Here is a 14,898-nt window from a genome sequence, read left to right on the forward strand (position 1 = left end):
GACAGATATCTGGCAAAAGCAGAAGACTAAAAATATGAGGCCTAATTGCCCTCATTACACAGCTTTTGTAACTTCCTTTTTATGAAGTATTGCTCCTCTGACATGGAGAACTGGCAGCTTCTGCCGTATTGTGCATTTCATACCGAAAAAAACCCTCCTAAGGGGCTTCTGTAAAGCCCTGTGGGCAAAACAAGATGAGACGACAACCACACTGCTGAGATGAACATGGAAGCATACATCAGCTGAAAAATAATCACCGTATTTTATGTAACTCAAATGCTATAGCTACATATCCTGTATTTTATTGGAGCCTTGAGCAGCCTGGTCCAGCGGGAGGTGTCTCTGCCCATGGCAATGGGGTGGAACTGGATGGGCTTTAAGGTCCCTTCCAACCCAAACCATTCTACGAGTCTATAATTCTGTGATTTTTGTCCTTTTATCGCAGTTGCCCAGAATGATTTATAGCCCTTAAGCCCCAAAACAAATAACACTGTTGCACTGCAAAATGCTCCTTGTTTTTCTTGTCCACTTGCTCCGCACTCGACACCTCTGCTGAAGCATCATTTCAGCTGGAAAATACAAACTCAGTCCTACGCTGAAGTATTTATCCTGCCTTAAGGAGTTCGGTGCGTTTAGCTCTACCAGGAAAAACGAAGCAGGTTGTGACCTGGTTGCCATCCGAAAAAGCCAAACCAGATCTTTAATATCAGCTGGAACGGGTGAGATGCATCCTCTGCTGTCGGCAGCACGAAGCAGGAGATCTGCAGCTACTGAAGAGGCCCCCACACAGCTCATTTTTAATCACCACGCACTCAGAGGAGGGGAGGTCCGGCTGCACCCACAGCCAGCACTGCCGGGGCCGTAACGCGCAACGGTTACGGAAGCGACGGCTTCCTGGCCCCGAGCGCAGCGTTGGGGAAGCTGCACATTCATTATCATTTTGATGAGAGAATTATTTAGGTGACTTCGTTTGGCAGAGGCTAAAACCACACATCCTGGAGGTGTGCATTCTCGCAGCTTTTCCCTTCTGCAATGCTCAGGAGCTCATTGTTTGCTGAAAACCCAAGAAAAAGCCAACAAAGCCAGGAAACTAAGCTTTTCTAAGCAGTGAGAAATGACTGTGTTGACTTGCCACGCAGCTGCATACCTAAGAGTTTGCAATCTATACGAACCACCCCTTAATTCCAATGCTCTCAAAATGATCTGCTTTTGAGACCAGCAATCAAAGTCAGCATCATGTTTCTTGCGGAGGACTGAAGCACCAGTTTGCCAGCACCAAACCACACTCAGAAAGCTCTCTCAGATCCCACTGCCTGAGAAACTTTAAACCCAAATGGCACCTGCTGAAGGTATACAAATACCACTACGTATTTCTGCAGTAACTACTCCCAGGTCACTTCAAACTTCTCGCCAACACACTTTAAACACAGCCAGAAAGTCGTGCCAGGGCTCTTGACACCATTCTTCCTGACTGATGCCGCCCCATGGCAGTGTTTTGCACAGGAAGGCTTTTCCTCAAGCGTTATCCAGCTGTTCCCTCCATTACATCTATCATCAGACAAAAGAACTCTGACGAGGTCTGTTGTACTTCTAAAGAACTGAAAGCCTAAAGGCCCTGGCCCAGGTTGCCCAGAGCAGTGGTGGCTGCCCCATCCCTGGAGAGGTTCAAGGCCAGGTTGGATGGGGCTTGGAGCAACCTGATCCAGTGGGAGGTGTCTCTGTCCATGGCAGGTGGGCTGGATGGGCTTTAGGTCCCTCCCAAACCATTCTATAATTCTATTTAGACAAGCAGCACCTGATTTATACTAATCCTGTAATGCACCAGCACAGCTCTCCAGTAAAACCAGCGCTAGCCCATGGTGATGCTCCTCCCGTCTCCAGTTGAGTAACAAGTGAGCTAAATCAGCAGGTTCCAGGAGCTCGCTGTGCGTTATCACGCGCTTCTTAGGAAACAAATGACTTCTACATTTAGAGGTCAAACCAGCATATTTACCTGACATTTGTTGCATCTGAGTTATAAATACAAACGCACTTCGCACCACTTACTCATATGACAATGAGCTTATGAGTCACACAGGGCTCAGTCGGTCCACATCCTGCTTAACTCCTCACCTTTCCCTTCAATGTGCATCAGCATTAGAGGCGGCACGGTCCTGAACCTTAGCCCACACATGGACAGAAGGATTTCCTTTGATATCCACGCCGGAGCGCCGCTGGTTAGCCAGCCAAGCCCATCACAGGCTTGTCTGAGTGCTCCCCTCCTTTCAAACTGCGACAGCTGATGCTGAGGGGTGACAACACCGCACGCTGATGTTTTATGGTCAGAGGGGCTGTTTGGAAACTTTATTGAGGAACCATCTCGCAGTTTCTGCTAGTAGATCTGCTCCTATTCCACCCCGAGCAGTGAGCAGCTTAGTTTTAAAAGAAAACCTTGTCCAATACCATACATGTTGTTAAAGAACTGGCTGCTTTGCGGGACAGCCAGCCGGCGGCAGCACCCAACTCCTCCACAGCACCTCAGCAGCACCCTGGCAGCACCCAGGAAGCACCCAGCACCCCAGCAGTGCCCAGCTCCATAGCAGCGCCCAGCACTGTGACAGCACCCACCTCTTCGATAACACCCAGGCAGAACCCAGCACCCTTGAAAGAGCCCAGCACCCCAGCAGCACCCAGTTCCTTGGCAGCGCCGAGCTCCTCGGCAGCACCCAGGTCCTCAGCAGCACCCAGCACCCTGGCGGCACGCCAGCAGCACCCAGATCCTCAGCAGCACCCAGGAGCCCGGCAGTACCCAGCTCCTTGGTAGCACCTTGGCATTGCCCAAGTCCTTGGTAGCGTCCAGCACCCCTGCAGCATCCTGCTCTTTGAGAGCACCCAGGCAGAACTCAGCACCCTGAAAGCACCCAGTACCCTGACACCATCCCAGCACCACCCCAGCAGCACCCAGCTCTTTGACAGTAGCCAGGCAGAACCCATCACCCCAGCTCCTCAGTAGCACCCATCACCCATGCAGCACCCATCACCCATGCGGCACCAGGCTCTTTGACAGCATCCTGACAGCACCCATTACCCCTGCAGCGCCCATCACCCATGCAGCAACCATCACTTTGGCAGCACCCCAACAGCACCCAGCACCCTGGCAGCGCGGAGCTCTTCAATAGCACCCCAACAGTACCCATCACCCCTGCAGTGCCTAGCACCCCAAGAGCACCCAGGCCTTTGATAGCACCCTGACAGCATCCAGCTTTTCTATAGCACCCTGACAGCACCCAGCACCCCCTGCAGCACCCAGAACCCTGACAGTGCCCAGGTCCTCAGTAGCACCCATCACCTTGGCAGCACCCAGCTCTTTGATGGCACCCAAGGGGAACTCAGCACCATGAAAGCACCCAGCACTGTGATAGTACCCATCACCCCTGCAGTGCCCAGCACCCTGACAGCATTCATCACCCACGCAGTGCCAAACTCTCTGATAGCACCCTGACAGCACCCAGCACTCCTGCAGCGCCCAACTCTTTGAGAGCACCCAGGTAGAACTCAGCACCCTGAGAGCACTCATCACCTTGACAGCACCCAGCTCCTCAGCAGCACCTGTCACCCATGCAGCGCCCAGCTCTTTGGTAGCACCCTGACAGCACCCAGCACCCCTGCAGCACCCAACTCCTCAGTAGCACCCTGACAGCACTCAGCACCCCGGCAGCATCCAGCTCTTTGGCAGCACCCTGACAGCGCCCAGCTCCTCAGCAGGACCCATCACCCCAGTAGCACCCAGCTCTTTGGTAGCACCCTGACAGCGCCCAGCTCTTTGATAGCACCCAGGGAGAACTCAGCATCCTGGAAGCGTCCGTCACCCTGCAGCTCCCACCACCATGCAGCACCCATTACCCTGCAACTCCCATCTCTTCTTTAGCACCCTCACAGCACCCATCACCCTGCAGCTCCCAGCTCTTCGGTAGCACCCTGACAGCACCCATCACCCTGCAGCTCCCAGCTCTTCGGTAGCACCCTGACAGCACCCATCACCCTGCAGCTCCCAGCTCTTCGGTAGCACCCTGACAGCACCCATCACCCTGCAGCCCCCAGCTCTTTGGTAGCACCCTGACAGCACCCAGCACCCTGCAGCTCCGAGCTCTTCGGTAGCACCCTGAGAGCACCCAGCACCCTGCAGCTCCGAGCTCTTCGGTAGCACCCTGAGAGCACCCATCACCCTGCAGCTCCCAGCTCTTCGGTAGCACCCTGAGAGCACCCAGCACCCTGCAGCTCCCAGCTCTTCGGGAGCAGCCTGACAGCGCCCGTTCCCCCCCCGCCGTGGCTCTCGCTCACCTCCAGCCTGGCTGCCGGGCTAAGGCAGCCGCCCGCCGCCTCCATGGCCCCGCTGGTGCTCGGGGAGGAGCCCGGGGCGGTGCGGGAGCAGCGTCCCACCCTGCCATGGGCAGGGACACCTCCCACTGGCCCAGGCTGCTCCAAGCCCCATCCAACCCGGCCTTGAACCCCTCCAGGGATGGGGCAGCCACTACTGCTCTGGGCAACCTGGGTCAGGCCTCACACCCTCAGCGTGAAGAATTTCTTCCTAATGTTTAATCTAAATCTTCCCCTTTCCAATGTAAAACCCGCCCCCCCCCATCCTGTCCTTGCACTCCCTGTTAAGGAGCTCCTTCCCAGCTTTCCTGGAGCCCCTTTCAGTACTGGAAGATGCTCTAAGGTCTCCCCAGAGCATCCTCTTCTCCAGGCTGAACAACCCCGACTCTCTCAGCCCATCCTCATGATCCAGCCCTTGGATCATCTCCATGGTCTCCTCTGGACCACAAAAAGCAACTGTACCTTAGTTCTTGGTTTGAACGGGTCCAGAGGAGGCTACAAAGATGATCCGAGGGCTGGAGCACCTTCCATACAAGGACAGGCTGAGAGAGTTGGGGTTGTTCAGCCTGGAGAGGAGAAGGCTCAGAGGAGACCTTAGATCCAGTACCTGAAGGGGCTACAAGAAAGCTGGAGAGGGACTGTTCATAAAGGCTTGTGGTGATAGGACGAGGGGCAATGGGTATAAACTGGAGAGGGGCAGATATAGACTGGACATTAGGAAGAACTTCTTCACCATGAGAGTGGTGACACCCTGGCCCAGGTTGCCCAGGGCAGTGGTGGCTGCCCCATCCCTGGAGGAGTTCAAGCCAGGTTGGATGGGCCTTGGGCAGCTTGATCCAGTGGGATGTCCCTGCCCATGGCAGGGGGGTTGGAGCTGGATGATCTTTAAGGTCCCTTCCAACCCAAACTATTCTATGATTCTAAATACCCTACGATCAGACTGACCAGCGGTGCTGCCATGCTAAACGCCCGGCACACTTTTCTGATCAGAACAGAACAAATACAAATCTCTCGTCTCTGTGCCTTAACAGGATTTACACCCGTCAGGTGAAGAACCCTGTTTTGAGGCAAACAGGGCGATGCCGGAGCAAAGTCGACCAGGAGGGTGCTGGGCTGCATCAACCAGGGCTTCACCAGCAGAGACACACACAGGAGACGTACTTCCACTCTACTCAGCGCTTGTTGGGCCACACCTGGAACGCTGTGTCCAGTTTTGGTCCCCGCTATGCAAAGAAGACATAGATAGGCTGGAGAGGGTCCAGAGAAGGGCCACAAAGACGATCAATGAATTGGGAAGCCTGCCATGAGGAAAGGCTGAGTGAACAGGGTTTGTTCAGCCTTGGAGAAAGAAGACTGAGGGGAGACCTTATCACCATGTTCTAGTATTTAATGGATGTCTATGAAGATCTTTTTTACACGGGGTCACACAGGAAAAAGAGGGGTAATAAGTACGGGTAATAAGTATAAGTTACTCCTGGGGAGGTTCCCATCAGACACACAGGGAAAATGTTTCCCAATGAAAACATCAGCCATTGGAATAATCTCTCCACGGAGATAGTGGATTCCTTGACATTGGGTACCTTTACGGTTCAGCCGGACAGGGTGCTAGACCATGCTTTTGCCAAGAAACACAGAACGGCTTGGGTTGGAAGGGACCTCAAAACCCATCCAGTTCCATCCCCCCACACCTCCCACTGGATCAGGCTGCTCAGAGCGCCATCCAACCTGTGTTCCCTTTCCTGGGAAGAGGGATCTACCACCTCTCCGGGCAAGAAAGGTGAGACCAGATGATCCTTGAGATCTGGTCCAACCTCAGATTCTATAACTCTATGTTATGCTCAAGGAAGATAAAAAGCCCCAGCCACAATCCAACAACTCTGTGCTCAGCACAAAACCATCCTCTGGGCCGCATAACCAAGCTGCTTCTCCCAGCAGACTGGAAGATAACATTCAGAAGAACCCGAACAGCTGCTTATAAATACACATTGGCATCAATCAGCATTTGCATCACAGAAATAAACAGTGTAACTGTTGTTAATTTGCTGCAATTATAACAGTACGGTGCATTGGGCTGTGTAAAGCTGAGCTTAAAATGGGCGATCAATGCTGGATATGTTGGTGTTAGATTTATTCTTAAAGAAACAGCATTATGCTCTAAGCAATAAAAGAACGGAGCAAAAGAAAAGGCTGAGGAGGCGGAAAAGCCTCATGTAGTTGAGATCTCAGAGTACTGCAGAGGAGCAATCAGGAATGGTGACTGGATAATAAAAGGGAGTTCTGCATTTCAAAAGCTCTCCTCATGAGTTGAGACAAAAATCAGAATGATAGAAACATTAAGGCTGGAAAAGACCTCTAAGCTCATGCAGTCCAACTGTCAGCCCAACCCCATCACCTTGACCAAACCATATCCAACCATATCCGCAAGTGCTACAGCTACAGAAGGATTAGAGGCACTAAATGGGACAATGGGCCAAGAACAATTCAAGCCACAGCCAGAGCAGAAATCTTGGCTCCAATGAAATTCATGCCATCTCTTTATTCCTTCTGATTTCATCCAAAGTGCAAACCCCTACCTCCTCAGAGACAGGAGGAAACCACCAAGCTGAAGCAGCTCATTTTACCCATTGCAATTTTGCAGCAGGAACAATAGAAAACGGAGAGTCATCTCTTCCTGGCACCGGATTTTCTCCGGTTGCCGAGACAAGCAAAACAGGTTGCTCCTTAGCAACAAAACCCTGTGCTCGCTCTCCTTCCTGGTCAGCCGGTGCAGGTTGGGGAGCCCTGCGAAGCCTCCACCCAGCAACTGAGCTCAGTTTTTCCGTGAGCTGCCAGGCCAGTACAGAGAATCCAGTTTTTCCCACTGGCAGAGCACACACTGCCACGCTGCTGACGATGTTTCTACTAATTTGGCAGCGCTGGCACTATTTTACATTGAGAGGGCAGTGCTTCAGCTGGATACATTGACAGTCCCTGGAGCTCAGCCACATCCCACTGTCCCTGGAAAGACCAGACACGCTTCTTCTTTAGAAACAGGGCGTCAGGGATGTCTGACTTGCAGCCTGGCGCTGGGAGAAACTCTGGCTAAGTGAGAAGTTTTGCCTTTGTAAAACAGGCTGTGGTTTTACCTAAGTCATAGAACCACAGAGCAGTTTGGGTTGGAAGGGACCTCAAAGATCAACTACTTCCAACTCCCTATCAAGGGCAGGAACACCTCTCACTGGATCAGGTTGCTCAAAGCCCTATCCAGCCTGGGATGGGGTAGCCACCACTTCTCTGGGCAACCTGGGCCAGGGCCTCACCAGCCTTGCGGTAAAACTTCCTTAGATCTAACCTAAATACATCCTCTTTCAGTTTAAAGCCATTCCCCTTGTCCTGTCACAATGGGCCCTTGTCAAAGGGTCTTCTTTGGGTTTCCTGTAGACCCCTTCAGTGCTAGAAGGCTGCTGTAAGGACTCCAAAGTCTCCATCTTTCATTAAACTCCAAAACCACCTGTTGAGCCTACAAGCTAGTTTTCCACTTAATTAATATTTTCCTTCATTACAGAGAAAAGGACCCAACTTCGCTTCAAAAAAAAGAAGAATCCAAACTGTCTTGAATGCACTTCAATGCCTGCATGGAAACATAAAGAAATTAATATATTTATAAATAACGTCTGTTGGAACAGAATCACATGCCTGAAAAGTATTGGTTTTTAATTAGAAAGAGTGAGGATGATGGCTAGAGGCTGCACATATGCCATCGCCTCGGGCTCTGTTTCTTCTTGGTAGACACAAGCTGGCTGGAGGGTCCGGCAGGTTCACATCCCAGCAGAACCAGGTGAAGGGGACCGGGCAGAGCAGCCTGCCCAGCACACCACAATCGGTACGGCTTCTACCGAAATCAGGAACCAGACACACGTAACACAAGCAGGAAATGCTTTCCTATTCAGGAGTTGTATAACACACAGCGCTAAGCCTGTTCTCTGAGCTCCTGCTCAGCTCCATTTCCCTTCTCCTCCATCAGCAAGAGAAGAGACCAACAGTGATCTGCCATACCTCAAGGAAGACCCTGGCGTGCCCTGCAGAGGTGCCTTCCACCCCAGCTGGCTGCTTGCCTGGAGAGGTATCTCCAACCTTAAGGCTGGCAGCCTTTCCCCTCTGTCGAGCAAGCCTCTCTCGTGAGCAGCCCAAGTCCAAGAGAAGGGATGCCCTAATTCCCCAAGACTGCCCAGCATTTCATTTTAGTGCAGTAAACAGTATCAGGCATTGCAGAAATTCAAAACGGACAATCAGCTCTGAAGAAGGCACTTCTGGACTACGGCAGCTCACTCCAGGGTAGCCGGGGGCCAGGCATTGAAGCTAATTCTTTGGGAAAAATACATCTTGCATTAGATGTAGAGGTTTTAACAGAGAACAAAGGGAAAGGAGATGGATGTTAAGTGTGTAAATCTGAAGCATCACAACAACTCAGCATGAAGAGGTTTGCATGTTCTCATCTTAGCTTAAAATAGATGATTTGGTCCAGCCTTCCTGGTTAATGCAAATTAACCCCCCTTATGTTTACTGGCAAATCTGCGTAGTGCTTGTACTGTCCAGCACTTGGAGGATTCAAGGATACACCAGGGATGCGAGTACTTCCTACACATAGCATAAATTACTGAGGACCCCCCCAAACAACCACCTACCTTTTCTAAATATTTTCTAAATCAAGAAGCCAAGATGTTGTTTTTTCTTCGGCTCACAGGAAGCTCATCGTACCTCAGGATCCATTCAAACACAAGAGTGTGCTGTGGACCTGGCAGGTAGGAACTGAGGGTCTTTTTAATATCGGTGAACTGTCATTTTCTGGTAGCAGAGACTTGAGAGCATTCAGTCCCCTTTGCTATGAGGACAGGCTGAGAGAGTTGGGGTTGTTCAGCCTGAGGAAGAGAAGGCTCCAGGGAGACCTTAGAGCAGCTTCCAGGACGGAAAGGGCTCCAGAAAAGCTGGGGAGGGGCTTGTTACGAGGTCGTGGAGTGATAGGACGAGGGGGAATCACTTTAAATTGGAAGGGGAACACTTAGATTAGACAATAGGAAGAAACTGTTTATGACAAAGGTGGTGTTCATGACAAGGTCCTGGCCCAGGTTGCCCAGAGAAGACATGGCTGTCCCATTCCCGGAGGTGTTCAAGGCCAGGTTGGATGGAGATTTGAGCAACCTGATCCAGTGGGAGGTGTCCCTGCCCATGGCAGGGGGTGGAACTGGATGGGCTTTGAGGTCCCTTCCAACACCAACCATTCCATGATTCTATGAAAACACACACTTCAGGATGTCTGGATTGACTGTATATTCAGCGAGCCCCATTCTGCTTGGATTTCCAAACAGACCTCGATTCCAAGAACAGGAATATATACACACTTTCTTCCTCATCTCTCCATCCTCCTGGTGCTCTCCACACCCCACCGAATCCTCCAGACACCACTAAATAAAATGCGAGAGAGCATACAGTTCTGTAACTACAGCAGCAGAGCCACAATCCAGGAAGCCGGTGGTGCATTTTACCGGAGTGCTTCCCAAAGCTATTTAGCATTGTTAAACTGATAGCGGTTAGCTCCAACTCCTCGCCCTTTGAACTGCTGCTACAGAACTTGGAGGAGTATACTCACAGTATCTAGGGAAAAATCGGTCTCCCAGACCTTGTCCAGAACTACCCAGGAGCTACGTCAAAAGGAGGAGGGAGAGATCACACAGTCACCTCCCAGGTATGCTACAATCACCGATAATTCCAAGGAAGCCTGGCCTCCAACCCAGGTTACACCCAATCGATTATTATTGTCTTCGGGGAGGGTTGTGCCAGAGGTAGTTGCAGATGCATGGAAGCAGGGATTCAAGTAGGAATAAGTTTAAACCTTTCCAGACAGGTTTAAACTCTGAAAAAACCTGCAACATCAAGCACGCCGGCTCCAGCTTGGCCCATCCTGGTATTAATTCTTAAGCAACGCCAACAGCCACCTCCCAACACTGCCCATCACTTAGATACAGAACTTAGTTTATTTCATTTATATCTAAGAAAAAGCAATACTGATCTGCATTTCCTTTATTTTCTTCAAGCAGTACCTCTTAGAATTCCAGTCATGTCCCTCGGTATCACATTTACTACTGGTCTTCCAAACAGGATTTGTCTCATTTTGAGGGAAAAAGGCTGGAAAGTACAACTTATTAGAAGAAATAGGTTACTCAAGCCTTTTTTTTTTTTTTTTCTGTTCATAATCTTGTTCTTCTAGTCTCAAGAAAGTCTATAAAAATCTACCGAGTCACAAAGACAGAAGAAACTACACACGCATTGCACTTCATCATCGCTGTCTGCTGCTGTGGGCATCCTGGCACCGTCGCAGCTCAGCTGGCAAGGTTCACAAAACCTCCTTGTAAACCGTAACCAAGGCAATGAACTCCAGTATCCACAACTTAAGTGCTTCTTAAGACAACAATGTCCAGTTTCCATTACCAAAATGGACTGCCAGTATCAACAGATGATTTGAGGCTACAATGCAAGGCGGCAAGGAACCAGGCTAGCAGGAAAGCTCGAAGGCTCTCGGGTAGCCTAGACAGGGCATAATTGTCATTCAGCTCAGGGAATCCTTTCAGCTTCCAAACTCAAAAGCAATGCCATCAGGAACATATGGAGATCAAACATATTAATGACTTGCTACCATCAGAAAGCATCGGTGATTGGAAATACGAGTGTATTAAAAAGTTATGTGATCTCCTCCTTTTAGTTCAATAGTTCCCATAAGCCAGTAAATTCCTGACCTACTCCTCTTAAACTTTTCTTCTGATAATGGGGGGGGACTCCAAATCCCAAGAGTCCACAGGATTGTAAAAGACTAGGCCAAAAAAAGTGAGCTTTGGTTACGAGCATCTCACAGAACCCAAGTATACAGACATCTGTGTGCAAAACTCATCCACAAAAGTGATCCAGTTAAGAGACTTTGCCTTGTAAGAAAGTGCTTTTCTGCTGGCCTGTCCACAATACTGGGCTTTGCCATCTCCCAGACTCTACCTCCAACCTAATCAGCTTTAACATTTGGAAGCTGCATCTACCGTTCCCACCATGACTGCAGATTTTGCAAAGAGGAAAACCAAAGGTTATTCAAAGGACACCACAGAGAAGGGCTGAGCTGCAGCACCTCCGCCTTACCCTCCATTAGGGCATGAGATTAGGGGAACACAATCAGCATTTGAAAACTCTGTCACGCCGCGATTACGTCGTCATCATCTCCTCAACTGAACACACAAAACGGGCAACCAACATAAAATTCACAGTGAAAGCCTAGTCCAAAAATTCACACTTACAGCTAAGCATAATTATGGTTTCAAGCCAAAAACCTGACTATATTCACTGCAGAGAACACACTAGGATGGCATCTCAAATGTATAATGATCCCAGATTTACCTTTTTCAAACACTGAAGAACCTCATTACCAAACATCTGATAAAAAGACCAACTATCCCCTTTGAGAAGTATCCCATCTCCCCCTCTACTCCACTCACGTGAGACCCCACCTGGAGTCCTCTGTCCAGTCTGGAAACTCCAGCATAAGAAGGATATGGAGCTGTTGGAATGGGTCCAGAGGACATGGAGATGATCCAAGGTCTGGAGAACCTCTGCTATGAGGACAGACTGAAGAGTTGGGGTTGTTCAGCCTGAAGAGAAGGCTCCGGGGAGACCTTATAGTTACCTTACAGTACTGAAAGAGGCTCCAAGATAGCTGTGGAGGGGCTTTTTACAGGAGCATGGAGTGACAGAACAAGGGGGAATGGCTTTAAATGGGAAGGGGGAAGAGATAGACTGGATGATAGAAAGAAATTCTTCACACTGAGGGTGGTGAGGCACTGGCACAGGTTGCCCAGGGAAGCTGGGGCTGACCCATCCCTGGAGGTGTTCAGGGCCAGGTTGGATGGGCTTTGAGCAACCAGATCTTTATTCTATGAAATAAGGACACCTACAGAGGAAAACTGGCCAAAAGAACCACTGTGGTTCTTCCCATGATACCCTACCTGCAGCCTAAGCCTCTTCTTCTGAACTGGATTCATCCACACCTTGCAATTCTACAAGTTTGGTGGAAGATGAAATAAGATCTTCCATGGAAAAATTTTCTTGTAAGACGTTCCATTTTGGTTTTAAACTTCAGCAGAACACAACAGCTTTGTTTTTCTCTTTCCATGAACTCTCAAGAGCCAGAAGCAGGGAGTATGACCAGGCAGACGCTCCCCTCTGACATTCCACTGGTGCTTCTGCGCGTTATCTGTGTTTAAGGGGTCAGCATTCTTGGTCTTCTTGCTCAACATTTTGTGCCAAAGACAGGGAATAGGAGGAAGGGAAGAGACCCATGACTAATGAGGAATTTACACATCAACATTGTCCACTTCGGAGAAACATTTGCTTATCTGTTTGCCAGGAAACCCATCTCCGAGATGTAATTCAAGCACGTGACTAGAGGCTGGAAAGCCTTGTTGACATGGAGCTTTTCCCCCCATAAAGAAGGAGAATGTTTATTTTGCAGAACGCTGCAGTGAACAGCATGTACAGCTCTACAATGTAAGAGGCAATTAGGGAGTTGTGCCCTGCTTCATGAATTATATTGCCCTGCAGTCACAAGGGGCCACTGCTAAAAATGTAAGTCTAAATAACTGAATTCCATCATGAGCTTGCATGGGTTACCAAAGTAAACCCTGCTACAAGGAACTGATCTTTAAGCATCTGTTAGAAGTGAGGTAGACAGTGATCATTTCCATAGATCCTAGCAGTGGTTTAGCGGCATTTATTCCCTTAGGAAATGGTTTTCTTCCCCTCTGCCCCTGGGTTTTAAGAGCAACGTTGTTTAAAATTTACTGGTCACTTAAGAAATTCACTGTGTGACCCTCATTAGGTTCAACAAGGCCAAGTGCAAAGTACTACACGTACTTTACTTGAGTAACAGCCTTGATTTGAAGTATCTGATTGCAGTATTATGTAGGGTGTATAAAATTACAGAATTATAGAATTGTTCGGTTGGAAAAGACCTTCGAGATCGTTGCATCCAACTGTACCTGTCTACAAATAAACCATATCCCAGAGCACCTCATCTACTAGTCTTTTTAAACATGAGATGAGGACTCCACCATCTCCCTGGGCAGCCTCTGCCAGCACTTGACAACTCCTTCAGTGAAGAATTTTTTTCTGATATCTAATTTGAACCTGTCCTGGCACAACTTGAGGCTCTTGTCCTATCACCTGTCACTTGGGAGAGGAAACCAGCACCCACCTTGCCACAACCTCCTTTCAGGGAGCTGTAGGCAGTGATAAGGTCTCCCCTCAGCCTCCTTTTCTTCCAAACAGCCCCAGTTCCTTCAGCCGCTTCTCATAACCCTTATTCAACAGCACCTTCCCGGTCTCCGTTCCCTTCTCTGGATGCACTTCAGTCCCTCAATGTTCTTCTTGGAGTGAGGGGCCTAAAACTGAACATACAACTTCAAGGTGCCGCCTCACCAATGTCAAGTTCAGGGGCACAATCACTGCCCTGGCGATGAAAGATGAAAGGCTCTGCCTTCTTGCTAGCTTGATATCTCAGTGTGATTACCACAAATCAAAAAAGCTGAATTCCATGTCTCGGTGCTTGACTGCCCTTTCTTTCTAGCGAGGGAGCAAAGCTGCACCCCATGTTTCTCAGCAGGACAGACCCACGGGCAGGCAGCACACAGGGAGCGGCAGCTGCGAGGCTCAAAGTAAAGCAGTACGCATGCAAAATTCATTCAGCCATTGGTTTATATTACTGGAGAGGAAACACAGAATCACAGAATCACAAGGTTGGAAAGGACCCATTGGATCATCGAGTCCAACCATTCCTAACACTCCCTAAACCATGTCCCTCAGCACTTCATCCACCCGTTCCTTAAACACCTCCAGGGAAGGCGACTCGACCCCCTCCCTGGGCAGCTGTTCCAGTGCCCGATGACTCTTACTGTGAAGAATTTTTTTCTGATATCCAACCTGAACCTCCCCTGACGGAGCTTCAGGCCATTCCCTCTTGTCCTGTCCCCTGTCACTTGGGAGAAGAGCCCAGCTCCCTCCTCTCCACAACCTCCTTTCAGGCAGTTGTAGAGAGTAATAAGGCCTCCCCTCAGCCTCCTCTTCTCCAGGCTAAACAACCCCAGCTCTCTCAGCTGCTCCTCGTCAGACTTGTTCTCCAGCCCCTCACCAGCTTCGTTGCTCTTCTCTGGACACGCTCCAGAGCCTCAACATCCTTCTTGTGGTGAGGGGTCCTGATGATGCTCACAGCGAAAGTAATCACAACAATCGCATTTGGAGCCTCCAGTAAACAGCAATATTTCATCCGGCTTCTTTACAGCATAAACACAGGTTGAGGAGGGCTCCAGGGCTGGGCGAATGCCAGCTTCTTTTTGAACATGGATATAAACAGAGGTTTTGTTCCCAACTGGTAAAAACATCTGAAATATTAATATGAACGGAACTAGAGGGACTTCCACAAGCAATGCAGTCTGTGGGTACCACATCCTGGGCTGCACTGAACTCAATAAAAGA

General features: G+C 49.7%; 1 protein-coding gene across 18 annotated transcripts in view; it reads right to left on the bottom strand.

The window, feature by feature from the left end:
* Positions 1-14,898, bottom strand: part of LRRFIP1 (LRR binding FLII interacting protein 1) — a 132,924-nt gene that overhangs the window by 75,788 nt on the left and 42,238 nt on the right. For 2 of the 18 annotated variants that reach the window (XR_008450500.1, XR_008450491.1), the window contains exon 1: positions 4,321-4,380. The exons of 15 other annotated variants lie outside the window; for them this stretch is intronic. The gene's annotated coding sequence lies outside the window, so the exon portion shown is untranslated. Of the gene's footprint in view, positions 1-4,320; positions 4,392-14,898 lie in introns of those variants that run through there. One more of the 18 variants, XR_008450502.1, reaches the window with a different exon arrangement.

This window comes from Cuculus canorus, chromosome 6, assembly GCF_017976375.1.
Source record: "Cuculus canorus isolate bCucCan1 chromosome 6, bCucCan1.pri, whole genome shotgun sequence".
Classification (NCBI taxonomy): Eukaryota; Metazoa; Chordata; class Aves; order Cuculiformes; family Cuculidae; genus Cuculus; species Cuculus canorus.